Raw genomic sequence first — 16,143 nt, 5'->3', positions numbered from 1 at the left:
AATCCCATGGGAATTTTGCCACTGATGGCAAATAAAGACAGGATTTTATTCCCCAAGGATAGAGTATAATGCATATGTGTTAGAATGTGCTTTTTTTGGTGGTATCCATCAATTAGATGTCCAGGGAAAGGAAAATATATTTGCTTAGCCTGCAGAAGGAGCTGGCATTTGCATTGTGCTGCAGAGCCCATCTGCCCTTCCCTCTTTCCCCAGCACAGTTTATTGGAGTGAGGGATCCTCAGTTTAGCATGAAATACTGGAGTACAACGTTGTAAGGAAGGGCTCTGTGGAACAGAGTTCAGCTGTGGCAGAGCATCCTCTTTGCCCCAGATCTATTCACAGGTGACTGGCTACCTGCCACAGGGCACTGCCTGTGCACTCGCACGCAGGATTTCTGGTCTAGGACCAACTAGCAATAACAGCTTGGTCCAAAGCACACTCACATGGGGCAACTATGGAGTCTGCTAAGAAACTGAATATGAAGTGAGCTGTGACCAGCAAAGCATTGTTTGTCAAGAGAAAGCAAATTCATTTTGTACGAATTGCTCCCTGGCCTGGGAGGCTGTGTCAAGTAATGGCCAGCATCAGACGCTTCACAGGAAAGTACCAGGCTTTTGCAGCGTCAGCAACAACTTGCCCACAGGGATGTTTCTTCCATGCTCTTCATCTGGAAATGTTGATGCCCAGCCAGCAGAGTAAACAAAAGTCACTGGACAGACCACAAAAGCTGTGACTGTGCACTGGAGGAGCACTGGTATCCTGCTAGCAATTGGCTTCCTCCCTGTTGCTATACCTGTCAAGCTGGATGTGAGAGCGGGTAACCACAAGTGCCAAGTGAACACTAGTGCAGAGAGCTACTCCTCTTTGGGAGCAATGCTCCATGTAGGCAAAATGATGGTTAAGCAACTGAGGGAGTCCTCCTAACGTTAGGGTACTATGAGGTCAAGTGAGAGCTCAAGTTCCACTGAGAAAATTGGTAGCTTTTTTCTGGAATATTTCTATCCTGGCATCCATTTGTCCTTCTGGGCAGGGAGACAGGGTAGAAGTGAGAGAATACACAGCTTCCTCCTACCTATATGAAAAGATAGGAGAGCATTTTAAGTTGATGAGACTTGTCGTATTTTCATAGCTGTTCATCCATGGATGAAGTGTTAGCTTAATAGGCCTCTACGCATGCATGAAGGAGAACCAGCCATATTCACCCATCTAGAGAAGAGGCTAGTTTTCCTGTGTGCCTCTGGCAACTCCTCCCTTTAGGGTGTGTGTTTTTTACAGCACAGGTTGCAACAGAAAACCCATAACATGAAAAGTCTCATCATGGGATCAAAAGTCTAAAGCACGTTTGCCAGTTTGACACGCTAAGTTGAATTGCCTAAGATCCTCACACCAAAATTTATCTTGTTCCTTGGCCTAAGCATCACCGATTTCATAGGCTTTTCTGAATGCCTACAGCCAACCAATAGGAGGTGGTCAGGTTGAAGCCACGAGGAGAATTTAAGCTGTGGGAATCTGGATTGGCATTTCCGCGGGCAATGGGAGGGTGAAACTTTCCCATGCGTGCCATGCCTTTGCTGAAGTTCTTCTCAAATTAAGCTGCTTACAGCTGCTTAATGTCCGCTTGTTTTGCCATACCCCATACATTCGCAGACATCGTTACTGTGTATGAACAGTAGTTCTTGGTATAACAAAAAGAGCATCAGCAGTGACATTAGATAAGACAGACAAACATTAAGCTTCGCCAAGCCCTGTTCGAAGAAGTAATGGACTATAAGGAGGGGAGATGAAGTGTGGAGTTAGTTAGGAGAGGGGGAGACATGGTCAGACTCAGCTGGAAGCATCCAGAATAAATCATTTCTAGAAAGGCAGTACCAGAGGAAATAGGCTGTTTTCACCCCATTTTTCTTTGATTTCAGAATCTGTGCCTGGGAGAGATTTGTATCTGAGTTCCCATGGGTTGCCTTCAAGTATAAATTCAACAGGATATACATGTGGTATTCAAGTGAGCTTTTTTGGATAACTAGCTGCAAACACACATTGTATATTATGTCCCCCCAATCTAAACATCATTTAATTCCACCTAAAGATATTTGACCCTTTCCCTCTCTCCCAAATGTGTTATTTACTGTGTGCCACATCATGCTTGTTTGTTGCAGGGCACAGCAGAGGTGATATGCTCCATGCTGTTCACCAACTACTTCTCTGCTAGTCATGACATGGAGGAGGTGGAGTTGAGCCTAAGCTCATGTGTGGGTTTAAAAAGCTGAAACCAACAAGATTCCTACTGTTTTGTAGTGGTGTAACTGATGTGTTTGTGTGTGTATCCTGGGGTTATCCATGTGATACAGTGATTTGCAGAGAGGTATGATACATCTCAGAGCCATATGATAAAGTGCATTTGTTACGCATGAACCTGTAGAGCTTTAAATGGGAGCATTCACCCACTGGAGAGGAGATGCCAGTGGTTCCCTTATTCCTTCTGTTCTGAGGAAGCAGATTTTGGAAGTCACACCTTTATGGTTTTGGTCATTTCTCTAATTTGTGTTGTCATGTTCCTGTCCCCCCAAGGACTGCTAGACTTCTGGTATTTAGGGAAGCTGACTTTACAAGCTCTGTGGTAGGAAAAAATGGATCACAGCCAACACTGCAAGATGTAACTCTCTCTGTGCACATCCTATTTTATTTCTTTTTAGTGGCAGGGATGATCTCTAGCCTGAGATGCTAAAGTGCTTTGGTAAACTGCATGAAGAACAAAATGCATAGAAGCATCTACATCTGATTTTTCAAAAATCACTTAGGACAGTCTGTCTGACTGACCTTTTGAAACTGGGTGATGGGTGCAGAGTTCAAAAATGCCCCACGTTTATAGTGTTTGTGTAGGAGCAGTGTGGCACAAAGCTTTAGCAGGCAGGACTTGCAGTAGCTCCCTTCCAGGACTTCAGCATTATGAGTGAGGTCTATGCCGGAAAGCATTCCCCACATCCCATCCCCACATCCCACCTGCTACATCTGGGAAGTCCCAAAGCTTTCCTTGTTTCTTAATAGGAACAGAAAATGAATATGGGCATGAGATAAGGAGACCATTCCCTCCATAATTTTCGTAGTCTTTAGAATTCAGTTTTGTCCCAGTGAATGAAAAGGACTGCACACTTTCCTTATGTTGGAGAGGGAGATAAGAATGAACTGTGATTCCTCTGTGCAGTGGGTGGAATGGTGTCTCATACTGTCTTGAAATATTGAAATGTATTTGATTGCCTTGCTTAGGTTGTTGATTGTGGTCAAAGCCCATTGTGGTCTCTGCAGCAGATTAGGAGATTTTTCCAGTCTGGATAAGTGGTAACTCATTCAGAGCTGGCTGAGAAGTGTGAACTAGTTCTCAACAGCTGAGTTAAACAAGAAGTGTTTGCCTTCCCAAGGACTGTTAGATGAACTGAATGTGATTCCCAGGCTAAGATTTTTAACCCCTGCAAGAGGCAGTGCAAACTGTCTGGTGCTGGGAATATAGACCTGAACCAGGGAAAATTTGACTTTCTTCCATGCTCCGGAGCAAAAGGAGAGGGTGTGATGAGACGGAAGAGCTCTCTCAAATGAGGAGCTCTTCCCCTGCTTTTGAATGAAGGGACTGCATTCACATCTCATTTTCTCTTATTTTAACCTTTGCCTCAGTCTCTTCCTTTTTATGTTGGAAACACCCCAGCTGAAGACATTTGCTTCTAATGTGCAAATGGTACTTCTGACCTGGCTGTCTCATCTGAGCTGTCACTTTCCCCAAGAACCTCTCCCATTCCACATCAAACAGGTGGTGGCTGGTGGTATTTTCTACCTGCTCATGAAGGTCTCGCTCTCATCCATTCTGGCAGACAAGGAGGTTTTCTTTATTGGTTTCTTTTGCTCCTAGCTCATTTCTACTTCTGCTCTCTGTGGCCACTGTATTGCGCAGTACACACTACCAATTGCTACATCAACAGGTTTTACCATGTTAGTGAAACAAAAAACAATCCTGCAAGCACCAAGAAATTGCATGAGTTGAGAATGCCTTATTGTTCTCCTTTCATTTGGTGCTGACAAAGGGAATTAGCTGCATGACCAGCCTGGACTGTGACTGTGTCATCAGCTGCAGAAATAGACCTTGGCTAAGAGGCCAAGACAAGAACAAATGCTATGTATGCTATGGTTGAGGTTTGAGAATGGGACATTTTTCTTCTCACCTGCTGCTCGTATGGGCTGTTGGCAGGTGTCAGCTCTACTTAAGGTTTTAGTGGACTTTCTTCTCAGAATAGACGCTGGTGTCCTGGGAAGGTTTTAAGTCTTCCTCTGCAGCAGGAGATAAGATCTTGGTGGGTGCATCAAGACTAACTGTACTTGCCTCTCAATCTCTGCAATACTATTTTTTTTGATCTCAGGATACATCTATTTAAGTAACATTGAAATGTCAGGGGCTCTGCATGTATTATGGAAGGGACTGTGCTAGCCTTGTTATGGAAGTTAGGCCTGTCGGCCACCATAACAGGGCTTGACCCTAGGTTCCCGCAGAAAAGTTCAGAGTCAAATCAAAACAAATCAGATAATTTTAATCACGCGCGTGCCGTAATTACAGCTCGAGCTGGGTGCCTCCGAAGAAGGACACTAACATAAACAAATTCTCGGTAATTATAGTCTTTTCGACTTACATTTCCCATCCCTCACGCGATAGTTAGACCAATAATAATTTTTTGGTCTGGGGTCTCCTGCTCCTTGTTGGGTCTCATCGTCATTCTGAGGCAAGCTGTTTTTCTCCTTATTCTTGTTTTTTGCAGTCTCTGATGACGGTTGTACCTCTGTTTTTGTTGGGTCTGGCGGTTGTCTCCCAAGGTCTTATTTTTCCCCATTGTTTTGGCGTCTTCCCTCTCGGAGTCGGTGACACAGGTGCGCAGACTGCGTGTGGCTCCCCTATCTTCCCAGCCTGAACGAGCTCTGAGGCACTATTTTTTATTAAACTAAGTAAAGATTTGTTACTTTTCCCACGCTTGGCCTAAGGCTTCAGCAAATCTAGCCACTCATGCTAAGCAAGTTTTATATAAGTTGTGCTAAGCAGCCATTTCTAGACAGTTTCAATTCACTATTCTTTAACAAGCCTAGAAAGGTAAGAAAGGCAGAGGCTGCAAAGGACCCGGCATATGAGCAAAGCAAGTAGGCAGATTGCATACTCAAATACACTGAATGACAAGCCCAGGGAAGGCTTTCTAGGGAGGACTGTGGTATCCCTACTGGTCTCCCAGTGAGGGGAAGGAGTGGCGGGAAGGGAAAGCAAGAAGGTCCATGCATGGTGCGGTGGGAGGAGAAGGAAAACAGAGAAGTGTAGCTGAGAAGAAAAGAGAGGCTGAGCATTGACAGGGCAGGGCCAGGGCAAGACAGAGTGGACTGAACACCGTGGGTGATGCAGCCAATAAGGAAAATGCCTCCAAGCTCTGAGTGCTGGAGTAAAGTGAAGAGGGCTGTCAGGAGCTGGGAAGGCCTCTCCCTTCTGCTGCTGTTGCGTGACAGAAGGGAAGGGAGGATCTCTGTTTCCCTAGGGTTGCTTTTAAATTCCTTGACAAAGAGGGAAACGATTCCTGTGACTGCAGGGGCATGATTCTCTTCTGGAGGAGGAAACATCCACATGTGTCACGCAGTGGGCCAGCTTCTGAGTTCATTCACAGCAGTGCAGTGCTGCAATGACTTGTATCGGCTTAATGGCAGTCTTTCTGGTTTTGAATCAAGGACTGAATCAGTGCCATCGTGTCAAGAAACTGGTGGTAAAGAAAGAATTTGGGAGGGGGAAAACACCTCACCTCAGTAGAGAGAGTGAGCATTGAACTAAACCCTCTTCCCTTCCTTGCTAACTGCTTCTCTGTTTCTTGCCAGCTATCCATTGGTCTTTTGAAAGGAAACATAAGTTATACTTTGCATCCCCTCATACATACATGTTCCCATTCTGTGCCTTATACACTCAGAAACACACAGATTTTCATGACTCCATTCCTTCTCCTTTTATAATATACAGTCACCACATTCGTGGCTCCCTTGTGTTGAAGGCAGGATATGGGCAGGAAATAATAACACAAGATTCAAACTGGAAAAATTCAAACCTATTATCTGGGGAAAAATAAACCCAAGCTTAGCTGTTGAAAGGGTGGGAGCCTTTGGAACTTACAAAAGAAGTAAACTGGAAGCAACTTAATGCGGATAGCCAACAGAGAACAAATACTGAGAACAAATATTACATCTTCTCTGATATGCAAGAGGGTGAGTCTGCTTTTTAACACTGGTCCAAACTGGAGTAGAGGCTGAAACTGAGCAACATGAGGCATGGACTGAATAACCTGCAACAGCAGTTTTGCTGTGGCCAGGTTGGGTAGGAATGATGAGTGTACTGAGGCAGGGTGAAACACAGAGGGGCGAGGGGCCCCATCATCTTCATCACTTTCAAAAGAATATGGCAAAAGTGTTCTGAATGTGAGGTCTGATCCTTTTCACAATGCTGCTGTGCATGTCCTGGAGTGAGCAATGAGTAGACAGAGGTCACTTCAATATCCCATTTCTATCATTGTGACTTAAAGGGGCAATAAGCCATGTGTTAGGAACCCCTGTGAAGTACAGTGGATGTAATCTATCAAGGACCAAAGAAGGACCACAGCTTGATAGAGTTCTTATAGCCAGTGACATTTGCCACAAGTGGTGGGGGAAGGGAGCCCTTCTGCCTCTTGAACCACCTGCAGAGCAGCTATTCCCAGCAGACACTGTCAACAGCTGTCTGTCTGTCTGTGGAGTCCTTTTTGCTGCAAGAAAAGTGGTCAGGACGGAGGGGGAGAGAGGTTGTGATCTCCTTAGAGCCTTCCAGATTTCATAGTGAGAATGGGTTCCGTGTGACTCAGAAGGAGCAGTGCCTCTGGGCAGACCAGCTCTGATCAGGCAATGAATGCTCATGTGTTGCACTGGTGCTTATGCAGGTTGCCTGTGCTGCCTCCCATGTGCTCATTCCAGTCCTGTGTTGCCACCTTCATCACTCAAAATAGTGATAATCTGTATGCCATGGGCAAAGCACTGGGCATGACAGAGCTCTGAAAGTTAACAGAGGCCTCTGCATGCTATGGAGAGGAGAAAGGGAGCTGAAAGATCTTTGCTAGCTGACCTGTTGTTCAGTGTCTCCTAAGGGTTTTACTGCTCTCTGCTGTCTCCTTTTTGGGGAGCAGGTTATGTGGGTGCATTGGAGACATGAATTCCCAACCTTCTCACTTCCTGGAAACCAATCTCACCCTCAGTCATTTGGGAACAGCTGGCACAAGTGACAGCTGCTGGTTGTCCTGCTCCCAGCGTTGGCCAAGGACTGATTGTGTCCCAGCAGTAGCTGATGTTGCTCACCAGAGTGGGTCACTGAGTATACTCTGTATCCCTCCCAAAATGCCTGGAGAGAGTCATTGAATTGAGCAGGAGATCTGTGGGAGATTCTTCTCTCAAGAGAGCAATTTCTGAAGGCAGGCTGCCAATCAGCAGCCTTGCTAGACACTATGTGTTATTTGCAGAACTGAGCCTTTAATACAAAAAAAGTGGGTTGCTATTGTAGTTTAAAATTCCCTTTGCCATGTAGGGAAATGTCAACAAGTTAACTGAAGGATCTGACCCAGACACAAAGAAGCTGTTGCTTTTTGCCTGTCCTGGCTGTCAGTCGTGTTGGGTTGCATAATGTCAGTGGCTGAGGAAAGCAGCTCTGGAATTTCTCTCCCTTCCATGAAAGCAAAAGACATGTGGAGCGAAATGCCTCTGCGTGAATAGACACCTGCCAGCTTGTCATGGGAAGAGCTGGGATGCTGAAATGCAGCAGGGTGGGGACTGGCACTAGGCCCAAACTGGGAGTCAGGGAGAATCCCCTGGTAAAGCTGACATCTTGGTTTTGATCACTTGGTTTCCACCTGCAGGTATAATCGATACCGAGCTGGTAGAGTGACTAAACTTATCTGCTGATGTTGCCATTGGGTTTCATCTGTACTGAACAGTGGGAAGGAATGGAGGGCAGGGGATGGGTGTGAGAGAAATTCCTATCTCAAGAACCACAGAAGTATTTTCATGCCTGGGATACTTTTGTATTTGCTTTCCCCCAAGGTAGTCCCTCTCACCTTGGAGACAGGGTTGCACCTGAAACCACAGGTCACATGACCAGGAGGTTATTTACAGCTGCAAAATCAGGGGGAGAAAACACATTTCACTGGTCAGAATCACAGCTGGGAGAGTTTGAGGGGCTAGAGGTGGAAGAGCTGGGGTGTTTCAGAAGGGAACATCAAGGTGACAAACCTCCGACTGAGTCTGGCTCAGAAACAAAGCCTGTGGTTTGGCACAGGAGGTTGGAGAGTGTGCTGTGCCTGCGCTTGACCCACTAATCTGATTTTTGACCCATCCCACTCTTGATGGATGGCTCCAGGAGGGCCTTTCTGTGTGCCAGCTTGTTCACAGCTGGTGGAAACCTGCCCAAGGCTTTCTTGTTTGCCACCACCTGCCTTAGAGAAAGGGAAGGGGCACATCAGGAAGGATGCAGGTTGAGGGAGGGGAGGAGATATGGAGGAATGGAGCAGATCTACATCCTATCCTCCAGTGATGTGAAAAGTCACAATCTTTCCTATGCAGTAACTCAGTTCTTCCCATGTGGCATTCATGCACCCTAGAACTCAGTAACACAGAAGCAAGCAAGTGCCTGTGTCCAGTTTCTGCAATGCCGGCTTTGCTAGATTTATGGACCAGGACATTAAAGGGATTAGGATCTAGATATCACAGAGAGTGTCCTCACATACCTGCCATGTGAACACCCTGCATCTGTCAAAGGTTGGTGCCAGACAGTTATGTGTGCTGGATCGCTCTCAAAGGTGAGCCCTGGCTGTGAAAAGCTCTGCCAAAAGGGAATGAGAAAACAAGCCTCAGCCGGAGCACTTCAAATGGTCAGTCTCAACAAGGAGCTCATCAGAAGGACCTCACAAGGCTCTTTGCTAAACTTGTGCTGTTCAACATGCAGTGATATGGAGAGCAAAGTGAACAGCAAGTTAACAGAGTTAACTTGTGGTCCAGAATTATTCCAGAGAGGCAACATAAAGCTGGCTGCAAAGGGCTGCAGAAAGTCTCTTGACACTGAGTGACAGGGCAGTCCATGACAGCTGAAATTCAGTGGCAGCAAATGCAAGGGAATTCCACAAGGAAGAAAACAACCTGACTTGTACAGACACACTGAAAGGCTGTAAGTCAGCTACTGCCAGCAGGATAGGAGATCCTGGAATCGTTGTCGATAGTTCTCTGAAAACACACTCTCAAGGATCTGTGGAGGTTCAAAAAGATAAACAGAAATGTTAAGAATGAGTACAGAAGAAACAACATGATTATGCCTCTGTGTACAGCATGGTTTGCTAAAAGTTTGAATGGTATGAGGGTTCTGATCACTCCTTTGAAAAACAGAGAGAAGTACTAGCAAGAACAGAGAGGACATCAACAAGGGTCAGAAGTAGAGATAGTTTCTAGGCCAGTGCAAATTGCTTATCTTGGAAAAGAGATGTCCGAAAGGGAACCACAAATGGTATGGAGAAAGTCAACAGAGAGCTAACACCTAGTCTCATATCACAAAAGCCATTGGCACCTGGTAAACTGATCCGGCAGCAGGTTTAAAGCAAACAAAGAAAGTGCTTTTCCACGTAGGCATCAGGGAATAATGGAGCTCATTGCCACAGAATGTTGTAGCTGCCAAATGCATGAATGGGTTAGGCACATCCATGGAGCATGTTTCCATTGGTGACTGATAAATGCAATGGCACATATGCTATCTTTGCATCAGAAGTGTCCTAAATAGCTGGCCGCTGGAAGGTGAGCAGGCATACTGGGATATATTCTACACTTGCTCTGTTTCTTATACTTCCCTTAATACCTGGTCACTGCTAGAGAAAAGGTAGATCTTCAGTCTGGCCTAGTACAGATCTTCTTGCAAAAACCTCCTTTTTTGTTGTTTTTGCTACAGTCATTCCTCAAATTGTTCTCTGACACCTGATCAGATATTACAGGAGAAGTGAAAAGTAAACCAGTGAGCTTGGAGAAGGCTGCAAACTTCCAGACAGCTGACATCTCTTACAGACACTCCTACTGTATGCTTGGCCATGTCATGATCCAGAAATGGGGACATGTGAGTGAAAGTGAGCAAACATTGTGCTCAGGTTTTTAAAATGAGAGAAGCATTGTTTTGCCTGTTACCTTTGCCAGGGCAGTAGATGTCCTTAGAGATTTAGAAAATAGAAGAGGGACATAGTCTTCCTGTGCTGAAGGAGCAGTAAATATGCTCTGGCTGTCTGATCCAAGCAGTTCACCTGAATGCCAAGTTCCATATCAGCGATGAAGTTTAGATTCTGCATATTTGCAAGAGTGAGTAGAACATTTACAGAAATAACTGAGAGTAAAATTTATCCTCAGGGACTCTGGTCTTTCCAGCTTGCACAGATTCATTGCTTGGGGCAGAATTTGAATTGAGGAGAATAATTGTGCATGAATCAGCTGGAAGGAGGTCTAAACTGTTCACAGACAATCTTTGCAGAGGAAAAGATAACCAACTACAAGTCCGGGATTGTGGGTGCTGGCAACAGAAATATGTCAGTTGTGGCTTAGCGCAGTTTCAACCATGAAGCCTGGCCACAGTCTGCTGAGCAGCCTCTCCAGGGGTATTTCACAATATAAAATCCTGTCAGAGCTCTGGGAGGGGGAGAATACACTTTTTGCAAGCAGAACTACCTTTTTCTTTATTGGGCCCTTTCCATTTCAAATGTCTTGATTGCTGATGCCTGCCATGCAGTTTAATGACCAACCTGTACCCAGAACCTATGCTTTTAAGATGGTATGTGTCCTGAACTGTTTAAGCTGCGCTTTTGCTTTTCTTTTTCCTTCTGCCTCGCTTCTGACTCCACCTTCTCTCCCTGCCCACTCTTCTCAGTAGACAATGTTTTTCCATTTAATTTTGTGAGACAAATACAAGGCATTTGCATCCCCTCCCCCATGGCTGGAGAAGAAAAGCCAACATCTGGAGGCCATTCAGGGCTGGAAGAGTTCTTTTGACATTCCTTGCTTTGAAATCCAACCCATGTAACCTTCTGTCTAAATACTCTGTGCATACATGCAGAAATGAATGTTCTGGAGACAGTCAGTGAAGAAGCTTGTGACCCCTACATCCTTTTAGAAGTGCCACACATCAGGATTACAGATTTTTTTCCCACAGAAAGTTATTATATGGGTTTAGGGCTTCTTAGCCTTAAGGTCTCCAAATTCCCACATTGAAAGCTGTTAAAAAGTAACATAAAGCTCGGGGGACTTTAGTCTTTCGTGGTGCTATACATACACAGCAACAGTTAAATAAATCTATCTTGAATATTGTGTGGGTTCCACGATCCACAACTGATTTTGTCAGAACTGTCCAGCCAATGTGGCCTGTGGGCTGCATTTTGTCGATGGAACAGCTCACCCAGGCTCCAAGTTACTTTTCTGCCACTGAAGAATAACATTTAAGATTTTTGACCCCCCCCTTCCCTATCAGAATGAACTGCTGTAATACAATCTGAGGTCTGATTGCTAGAAAGGCAGACAATTTGGAATTACATTTTGAAATTTTTGGAACAGAGACTGGCTTGTTACCACTTCATTTTCTTAGCCTGTATGTGCCTTCATCTGTGACTGCATTGTTAAGTGCTTTAAAACGCCTAGTAGGAACTCATCATTGTCTTAAATGCCCCTGTCATGACTAATGGGACAAAGATCATTGGCTTGCTGGTCTTTAGGACATGTCATAAGGAAAGCAGATGTGTCTTCCCTAAAAAAAAGGTGAAGGAGTGTCCTGTTGGTTTCCCAATGGGATCTTATCAGCTTCTGTGTTCTGATAAACATTAGCTGCTTCCTGCTCCTGGTAACAAGGCCTTTTCCTGGGGGAACTCACTGTTCTGGCTGTGCAATAGCCACAGGTGTTTCTGGGACCTGGATCAGCCCAACTACCTTACCTTCTAGCATTACACTGAGGTAATTGTTGCACTCGTAGTGGATAACTGCTTGCCTGGAATCATCTCCCTGGATGTTGCTGCTTATGCTGCAAATTTGAGTAGATTAGAGAGTCTATATTCTTCCACATCAGTATGATTTGGGAGCCATTCTCTTGGTTGGTTGGTGAATTTTTACTCTTAAACTAAGCGAGCCTTATTATGGGAAGAATACATGTATGTGTATACACATGCATTTGAGAAGTGAGGGAATATATTATAAAACAGCAGTATGCATTTTGTGATTCTCAACCCTTGAGAGAATAAGTGCATGCATTTACCTCTTCGAAAGTTAACTATTGCTGGATCTGGTTTATGCTGTCCTGTCTTCATGTAACCACAGGCAGTTTGGCTAGTGCATCCTAGCTGAGAGGATAGTAATAAAGTGCTGAACAAGAGTTACTTTAACCGTGACGTATTTCATAAGGACCTGTCTGACTATCTTTGTAGGGTGCCCCATGTAGTGGTCTGCACATATCTGGGCCATTCAGCCTATCTACTACCTGAGTTTGACTTGCATGTTGACTACTTCCCTGAGCAGACTGCAGAGGGAACTAGGGATTAATAGCTCTGGGGAATAAGCACCCTTTTTTTGATCATGCCAGAATTGCTCATTATGTGATAGAGTCACTGGAACATCTGGAATAGGCATGTATTTTGGGGAATATGGCTCCTTGTGCCTAAAGCTAATGTATCCCTAAGACTTCATATATCCAAAGGGATGTCTTTGTAGCAGTAGGATTAAATTCACACTGGCAGAAAAGAGAAATGCAATGCTTATGCTTATTACTCTTACTGATACTGTATTCTAACAATTTGAGGAAACAAACTAGTATTATCTAATTATTGTTATTGTTACCTGCAGTGTGGCAATGCCTAGAGGCCAGGGCCCCATGGTGCTAGGTGCTGGTCAGAGATATAATACACACCCCTATGATTAGAGGTAAATGTGATGTAGATGCTGACATGCAATAGTAATCACTAAGGTGGCCACCACAGAGATCTGGGTCACTAGTCAAGAATAGAAGAGTCTATCTGGCAAGAAGCCATTTTCTTTTCATATACTCTTTGGTTTGGATATTTTGGGGGATATTTCTAGGCATGGGATGTTGACCTTTCCATCCTGGTTATTCGATTGGCCTGGCCATGACTGCATAGCTCTCTTCACAAGCAATAGGGCCTGCCTCTGGAGGTAACCAGGCCTGTCACACTGGGATTGTAAGCTGTTCACTCCTGTTGCTCCCACCGACTGCAGCTGGAACTACGTTTTCTTTTCACTTAAAATCACCCTTCTTCTCTCGGAACGGCAAGTGGTGTGCGTCCTTTTGACAGGAGCGTGAACCAGCATAGGACAGGGTGGGGATAGGCAGTTCTTCTGAAAACCTGGGCTTTTATTCACTGATGAAACTTAATCTTGGAAGGATGGAGGCGGGTGGAATATGCTGCTTAAGGGAGAGACTCTGAATGAAAATAGCTAGAGTAATGGAAAGAGTTTGAGTGAAAGGAAATTTTCAGTTAAATATCAGGAAATCTTTGCTAGCAGCTAACTTTTGTTAGTGTGCAGAATAGCTTCCCAAGGGAAGACCAGTAATGGAAGCCCAGCCTATCAGTTTTAGTCTTCAAAGCTGGACTGGACACAGGAGAACATACTACAGGCCAGAAATGAACTTGCTTTGGCTGGGGCAAAGACTATGGGTGTAACCCTGCACCATAAAAAACCAATGCGAGTGTTGCCAGTGACTTCAGGGAACAAAGATTCCTTCCAAACACTAATCCAGTGCTGATTTTCCATCTCTTTTCTACACTTGAATGTGGTTCTTTTCAGTGCACTGATGGGGGCACAGTTGTAAGGCCAAATGAAATGCAGCTCTTCTATTCAATTCTGCTTCTCATTCCTTTTGGGCAGTTGTTAAGGAAAGGTGCAAGAGTCTTGGAGATGCACAGAGAAGTGGAAGCTTGATATATCCACTGCAAGCAGGGGTGGGAGAGAGCTTATCCATCCTATTGATTATGCACAAGGCTTTTGCAGCTGTATTTATTCAATTAACTGAAAAACTCATTCCTGCCTCTGATCTGGCGGGGGGGGGGGGGGGGGGGGGGAAGGGAGGGAAAGGGGAAGGGATGATTCTTTTCTGCCAGGCCTAGTCTTATTTGGTTTATGTCCTCTGCTCCCCTCAAGCTTCTCTGTCCAGCAGCCCATACAGCAAAAGGCAAGTGACACTTTTTTTGCTCTTCAGTTCTGATGACTAGCCCCGGTGGAAGTCTCTGTCTCTTGCCAGGTGTATCCCTGAAGAGCCACCCTCCTAGTGCTCTTTATAGTCCTTCCTGGTGTCTCCCAGTTATGTTAAGGTGTGTTTGTGCTTAAGTGCATAGTGCAGATTGAGAAGGGTGGGGGCAAATAGCTGTGGTTTTAAAAGTAAATAATTTAAGCAACAATAACCTCTCCACCCAGGCAATCACAGTGAATAAACGTTCTGCATGTCAAAGGTGTTTCTGGAGATAAGAGCTTGCACCATAAATCTCTTGCTTTCTTAACTTTGTCAAATGCACAGGACTTAATGCCACTTAACTCTTTGCTGAAGGGACGGAGTTGTCCCTCTAAGCAGAAGTAGTGCCCCAGTGAAGGTTACCAGTCATTTTTCAAGGGGAAGTCCTTGTGCTGACAGTAAGCTCCCAGGGTGGTAGGTATGGTGTTTTTCAAGGTGGTTAGTTGTAACCTCTAAAACTTTTCTCTTGACTTAGACGGTGCAAGATTTATAGAGACAAGGGACAGACATGCAGGAAAATTCATCCAAGATTCTGATGGCAGGGAAATTCAGCTTTGTAGTTGCAAGCTGCTTGCAAAGCGGAGTGAGGCTTTTATTTTTTTTTAATCATTCATGCAAACACTGCTTGAGGGAGAAAGTCTCCATTTCCTCTGCTACCCAGCCAAGGGAGGGCTCTACAAAAGAATACCTGAAGATTGCTGCTGAAAAATTTAGCCTTGTGACTGTCCTGAAGTATAATGACAGGGCATTACCGCTTTGTGATGGTTGCCTAGCAAGCTAGTGACAATTACGTTGAGGCATAGTGACAACTGTGTTACACCAGAGAGCTGGTGAGGCTGAAACTCTGTAATATTTGCTTTGCAACATTGCAGTGCTTGCATCAGTGTGTCCTCAAGCCATGAGTGCAGATGTAATGACATGGTGACATTCTGTCTACATGCTCACGTAATTTCTGTCACTGACTTCCTTACAGTGATTCCCCAGTTCTGTTCTCTCAGCATCCCTTGAACAGAAATGACTTAGCCTTACTTTACTCATAAAGATCAGAGGTAAACCGCTTGAGTGACATTTCTTTAGATCTATATAGTTGAACTTGGAACTGAGTTCAAGAGCAATGCCTTACATACAACACCATCTATTCACTTAAAATATAATTATTTTTGCTATATGACATAATGATCAAGACAGTGACATGTAAGCATCAACGGGTTATCATACGGAAACTTTCTTGTGGATGACAAGATTAGAAGCAAAGATAATCAACACCACCTGTATTTTATAGCTTGAAAGCTGATCAGTGGTTAGACTTCAGAAAGTACCGCTGGGGAGTCATGGTTATCAGCAAGTGCTTCTAGTGAGGGTTCCTACAGAGGTAAATGCTTAGCCTGATGCTGCTGAATGTATTTATCAAGAAAATTTTAGGTTATTGCTGACAAGATTTGCATGTCATACAGATAATAGTGAAGAGGGAAACCACAGCAGGGTCAGCTCAAATTATACAGATGGAACTGGATCATTTGAGCGCATTTCAGCAATGAAATACCAGAGCTACTTTCTTGGAAAAAAGTGTGTATGTAGGATGTGACAAGGAGATGAGAGACAATACTCTGGAACACATTGCCACTGTACAGGATATGGGGGTCATGGAAAATAATTGTTAGGCTAAAAGCCCCAGCGGTCTAAGAAAGGCATTGCCCCTATATGTATAGGGGAATAGCAGATGGGAGATTTTCCTTTTGTTCAGTCTGACCAATGGCTGTGTCCAGTCTGAGCAGCAGAAATGTAAGTTTGGTATCCCTAAAGTCTTGGTCTCCTGAGTGCTC

General features: G+C 44.6%; 1 protein-coding gene across 2 annotated transcripts in view; it reads left to right on the top strand.

The window, feature by feature from the left end:
- The window catches only part of GSG1 (germ cell associated 1), a 44,148-nt gene that overhangs the window by 2,542 nt on the left and 25,463 nt on the right, over positions 1–16,143 (top strand). The window lies entirely within an intron of this gene.

Source organism: Dromaius novaehollandiae, chromosome 1 (genome assembly GCF_036370855.1).
Source record: "Dromaius novaehollandiae isolate bDroNov1 chromosome 1, bDroNov1.hap1, whole genome shotgun sequence".
In the NCBI taxonomy this organism is placed as follows: Eukaryota; Metazoa; Chordata; class Aves; order Casuariiformes; family Dromaiidae; genus Dromaius; species Dromaius novaehollandiae.
The sequence above is the reverse complement of the archived record's forward strand: the minus strand, read 5'-3'. Positions and strand labels throughout refer to the sequence as shown.